At 54.3% G+C, this 5937-nt stretch overlaps 1 protein-coding gene across 4 annotated transcripts in view; it reads right to left on the bottom strand.

Annotated features, from left to right (window-relative positions):
* Window positions 1-1273: 1273 nt before the first annotated feature.
* Window positions 1274-5937, bottom strand: part of RBPMS (RNA binding protein, mRNA processing factor) — a 172436-nt gene continuing 167772 nt past the window's right edge. For all 4 annotated transcript variants that reach the window (XM_040643276.1, XM_040643279.1, XM_040643280.1 and 1 more), the window contains one exon: window positions 1274-1390. The gene's annotated coding sequence lies outside the window, so the exon portion shown is untranslated. The remainder of the gene's footprint in view (window positions 1391-5937) is intronic.

Genomic DNA, 5937 nt, shown 5'->3' with positions numbered 1-5937 from the left:
TTATTTTTAAAAATGACAAAAAAGAAAAGTACCTTTACACAGTTTATAAAAGTATAGTAGACTGTGTGGAAGTTGCGGTTTTCCTTAGAAACAAGAGTAGAGTACAGAAGTCTCCCCAAGAGCCAGGGGGCGCTGCAGGCGGCACCCCCACGCTGCTGGCCGTGCCCCCTCCCTCAACCCTGGCTCTTCTTGTCCCCTTTTTTGTAACCACCTTTAAAAGCTTCTTGATATCTTTATTTCTAATGGGGACTAATCAGCTCCCCGCCCTAGAACACTGCCGTCTTCAGCACAGTGTGAGAATAAGCAGCAAGCTAATCCGGTTTAGCTCTCTCAGCTGAAAATTCTTAGGTCAATTTATCTTTACAATGTGGCTCTTCTACCACAAGGGGGCGAGACTGAGCTGCCAGGCTCTGGAAAGGGGTCCCCTTCTCCCACTAGACTTGGGTTTTGAGTAAGCCGAGCAGCCTTCACTCCAAACGCTCACGGGCAGCACCCCGGCTTCGGGGGCTGTTTCAAGGGCTTCGTCTGGCACGGTGCTGCCCAGCTCAGGAACACCCGCTCTGTTCACCAGCGGTTGTGCAAGTCACGGGGGAGACAGGAGCGGCCCGTGGCAGCAGCCAGCTCCCTGGTGAGGTGGGCCGGCCTCCCCTTCCCCCCTGTGCCGCCAGGGGAGGTGGGCGTCAGTGGGTCTCCCACTCAGGGTGATCCGGGAGCAGGATAAGGGCAGAACCCACCCTCGGGGCACACGTATGCGCAGGCTCTCCGGGAGCTGCACCCTGGTCAGGAACGTGAGCCCGCGCGAGGCTGCTTAGTCTCGCCATCAGCGGGCCACCGCAGTCGCAGCTGCTGGGGGCTTCAGACTGTCCTGCAGGAGCGTCCAGCTGGAACTGGGCGCGTGCACCTAGCAGGGCTGCAGCTCGCTGTTTTGTTCCTACCTTACGCTGCACTCAGGCCAGGCCGGCGGACGGCTATACATTCGCAATACGATTCCGGAAAGTCTGTAGTATTTAAAAACATGCTTCAAACATGCAGCTTGGAGGAAAAAAATAGATATTTTTAATTACAAGCATTCAAAAGTCAAGCACAAAAACTGTGATCCAGCCCAGTGTAAGATCATCCATGCGCTCATACTTAAAATGTTTGTTTAGTATAAAAATACTCACTCTCTTGGTTTTATTGTTGACATCTTTTATGTTTCGTTTGAAAATATCTCCAAACTGTACAGAAATGTCAGACCATGCGTTCACAAATAACACACTATTTCTTAAAATTATACAGTGTAAAAGAGTAAAACATTTTTATTATATTTGTTTCTTTGAGAAAAACAGATGTGTGATAGAGGCTGTGGCAAAGTCTTGAAGGGACCAAAACTGGGCAGGTGTTTTCAAGCCTGAAACAGAAAGAACATGGGTGAGGGGAGAGCTCACCTTCCCCCGAGCTGCGGGGCTTCCCTTCAACCGTGTGTGGGTACGTACACACCACACGTGTCCGGACCCTCCGAAGACCCCTCACCAGAGTAGCAGTGTTCTCACCGTAGACACAGGCAGTACATACATCTCTCTTACCAGAAACTTTTCAAGACCGACCTTCCCTGCACTTGCAAGGAAGCACTCACGCGTGTTTTGCTTTGTGGCAAAAAAGAAAAAGCCTTCGAATCGTCCCTGAGACTTTGTGACTCGCAGAGTCCCAGCGTGGCCCCACGGTTTCCTTCCCTTCTGTAAAGGCTGGCTGTGAAACCTCTACTATCTGTTCCTATTTTCTGGCCATCTTACCAACATGTCAGACCCAAATTTGTGGTTGTAGAAAAGGTATACGAAGGTCTAGGCAGAAGTCAGTCCGCGGACACTAGAATTTTGTACAGAGAAGTGCTCGTGTGTGGGAGGGCGCTATAACGAAAACAGCAGTACTAGTAACCACCCATCTGAGCGCCCTGAGTTAGACCTCTTTGGGAAGATGTGTATTTAGCAGTAACTCCCAGAGAAACCGTGCACGAACACTCGCAAACAGCACGAACTGGACAATTCTGGTAAATCCTATCTATGCCAGGCCTGCACTGAGCTGGGACACCCGTGCTGTGACCCAGTATACCTTGGCACAGCCTGTTTGCAGGTGACGGCAGAAATAAGGGGCCACAAGTCAGAAGATCCAACATCATGACCACACAGCTGTGGTTCACGGAACAGTCTCCCCAGGGAGAGACCGGGGTGCTGCTTCCAAGGGCAGGGATCTGGACATTCAGAGCCTCACCTGTCATGTTCGAGTAACACTTACCCCTCTCGAGCTTGCTGCCACTATCCGGCTAGTGCTAGTCCATCAGTTGAACTAGGCTTCTCACAGAGGCTAGAAAGGCCTGGGGGGCCCGCAGTGCGCACGCCACCTCAGTGACCCCCCCACCCCCACCCCTGCCGCCTCTCTCGGCAGAGCTGACAGGCCAGGAGTGCAGGAGGAGAGAGATGCCGTCTGGACATCTCCTTCTGCCTGCTTTGCCTCCCCCGGTGCCCAGCACAGGAAGGGTGTCGCCGGTCCCTCGGCAGGTGCTCGGTGAGGGAGAAACCTGAGTGGGCTGGGACGCTGCACACCCCGTCTTGGGCACATGTCACCGGACCCGTGACGCTCCGTGAGCAGGGCCAGGAGACGGGCCCACTTTTGAGCGCTTCATCTTTTTGCTGCACCCTGACTTGTACCCAGTGGGGACACCAGCAGCCCTGGGTGGGTGGCAGGGACCAGGGCGCCAGGCATTACCACCAAAGCTGGAGCAGCGGACCTTCCCAGTGAACTCAGGACCTAACGGGCCCTCAAATGCCTGAGCTGCCCTCGAACTGCCAAAGGAGCCTCCCCTCCGGAGTGGGAAGAGGCAGAGCCCCCTTGCGCCCCCAGCTCTGGACGGCCAGAGAGAGGGAAACCTGCCCAGTCGAGGTGGATACAAGACACTTTCCCCCACTCTTGAGGCTTGTCAGGCTTGGAACGACAAGTCCCACGTCATCCCAAACTTGACCACGGGCCAGCAGCCCAAGCTGTGTATTGGTTCCAGGAAACGGTTTCTGAGGAACAGCAGTCCCCCTACGGCTGTTCCTACTTTGGAACAATTCACAGGGGACGGCGCTGGGCAGCCCTCGGACTCTGGGAACCTTAAGGGGCCTGCGCGCTGCCAAAGGAGAGCGCTATCTCGGGAAAGCAGCCCAAACTCCCATGTGGGGACACCGTCTCAACACCAACATCTGAAAGCAAAGCTGCCACACTGCCTTCAGGGACAGAGACTCAATGAACAGGCAAAGGAACACCAGCCACCCGTGATGGCGCCTGCCCGTGCACACAGGACAGACCAGGTCCCTGTGGTCTCCCCCAGCCCCGGGCCGGGGCCTGATTGGTCGGCTTTCTCCTCTGGAGAGCTCAATGACCATCTCTGGCCAAGTACATGTTGCTACTCCTGGCCTTTCTGGGTCCACAGCCAGTTCTGGACAACTGTCCCCGTTCCTATCAGCTTTGCCCTGGACATTTCTGCCATGACCTCAAAGGCACCCTGTCTACACCCAGACTCCCCACCCTACCTTCTTCATATGGCTCCCGCTCCCGACCCCTCCGCCTGTGTCTCCATCCCTCCACCCAGCCCCTGGTGACACGGCCACAGCCTGTCTCTCGGATGACTGTGACTTCCCGACACCGCCATCACCATCACGGGCTCACCTCTCCTGGTACATGTTTCTAATTTGACTCTTCATTTTGCTGTGGACAGCCAGGTGACAAGGATACTGAAAACACCTTCCCCTGTCTCCACGAGACCCCAAATCCCTAACACATCCATCCAGGCCCTCAAAAGCTGGGCCATAATCCACTTTGGACCAGAACTGTGGTGCAGATCTTCCTCCCTCCTCCTGTTCTTAGGAGCCCTGCTCGCTCTCAGAACTCGGTGTGAGTGCCCCCCCGCCGGGCTGTCTCTTCTGGGCTCTCACTACGAGTCCTCACTGTCCAGGCCATTTGTTTGGCTTCCTCAAGGATTAGCTTGGATTATTTTCCTCCCTAAGACTACATCCTCCTTCCTCCACCCCAGACATAGTCACTTGCATGTAGCAAAACTTCAGAGCCCCGCACTCTAGTGCCGTGAAGGAAATGGGAACGACGGACAGTTAATGGCACGCGGCACTGAGACGTGGTTCCTGAGTCTGGATGATGCCCCTGTAAGCGCCAGGAGCCTGTGCCCACGGCCCCCTCAGCACCCACCTGGGGCAGCTCTGGGCCTGACGGGCGCCTTCCCGAGAGGCACGAGTGGGGGGAAAGGGAGGGTGCCTCCAGCTGCCCTGGCCTCTCAGCAGCCCACCCTGGCCGCCCAGGACTCTGTCCCTTTCTTCCTGGACTCGAGCAGGAAGCAAGGTGCATGGCCTGATGAGGAAGGCTTTGAAGGGAAAGCCATGGAAGAGAGGAGGGGGGATGAGAGCTGATCGTTTCCCGAGCTTTTCCATAACTGTGCTGTGGAGATGTAATTCTCACATGGGAAAAGAATGTGTCCACATTGCCATAGATGTTCCCAGACTGAACAGAAGGTCAGAATGTGGCTATTTCAGTCCCTGTAAACAAGGAAGGGGTTTAGCTAAGAACGGAGTTCAAACCTTGGAATGTATTAACAAGGACATTTTAAACAGAATACAGAGACATCCGGGAACACGGAGCACCGTGGAGGGATGGGGGCGGGGTGGGAGAGGGTCAGGCTCTGTTTGCAGAGCAGCTTCTCCTCACAGCCTTTCCCGAAGGGCAGTCAACGGATAGACAGGGGAGGAAAACAGACGGAACAAAGCTCGTCAGAGGCAGGTCGCAACTGTCCCGTATAAGACCAAGGAGAATGTCTGCTGCCGTCTGAAAGAATATTCTACAATTCTTAAACATTTCATGACCGTTGTCCTTGATCGAAAAGATAAGCCTGTAGCCCTCACGACTGGGCACAGCTGCTGTTGGGTTTGGGGCCAAGGTGCTTGCTGGCTGCCATGGGAACGATGCCAGACCCGCCGGGCCTGCTCTCCCCCGACTCAACTTTGGGCTCTTTCTCTCAGCAGTAAGAAAATTCTGTTTCCCCCATCCTACTGCATACACTTGGCCTATTTACTAATGATTCCCAAGAGTTTCTCCAGATGTATCCATTTTTACCCAAAGTCGGATAAGGAATATTCTCCTCTACTCAACTCCCAACAAACACGGAACATAGTTTGCATTTTATACCTGTAACAATCAAATACCAGTATTAATTGGTAATAAAAAGCCTAGTTAACATCTTAAAGGGTTCACAGGCTAGAGTCTCCAGGAGAACAGTCTTCTGTAGTTGGAAACTCCTCCCCCGCATTCTAAACACACATCCCTACCTGCCCCTGCACACATGCGCCCTTCGGCCCCAGAAACTCACACCGCACAGCCAGCAGGCCACTTCCCTGCATGGGTTCCCGCTCCCGTGCCTGGCCAGAGAGGGCTCAGCCTCCTGGCAGTCCAGGCCCATGTCTGCCCTCCGAGGACGGGCCAGAGCAGTGCTGGCCAACAGTGGGCCGCCTCCAGGCTTGTTCTTGTAACACACGGATGGCCCCAGAACTGGTGAGCCCCACGCTGAACATGGCTAGTGCCAAGGCGCCCTCCAGCTTGTCTGGTCCATGCTGGCTGGCCGCCTGCAAGCTCTCAGCTGCCCCGAGTCCAGGGCTACCCCCGCCCCTTTTCTGCTCTGGTTCAGCAGGCCCTTCCCTGTCTAAATGAAGTCACTGCGTGCTCCAGCTGCCATGCTTCCTGACCAGGCTCATCTGCATTTGTCCGGAATTACTGATGTTTGGGTTAATTTATTGCATTAAAAAAATATATTCTAACCTGCTTCCAAAAAATTACATGGGTAGCTTTTAATTGGTCTTTAAAGTGTGCCAGAGGAGGGGGAGGAAAAAAAAATCTTGTCCTTTAAGGTTTTACTGGGGG

The sequence above is a fragment of the Ursus maritimus genome, unplaced genomic scaffold, assembly GCF_017311325.1.
Source record: "Ursus maritimus isolate PB19 unplaced genomic scaffold, ASM1731132v1 scaffold_28, whole genome shotgun sequence".
Lineage (NCBI taxonomy): Eukaryota > Metazoa > Chordata > Mammalia > Carnivora > Ursidae > Ursus > Ursus maritimus.
This window is presented reverse-complemented; position numbering and strand designations above follow the sequence as displayed.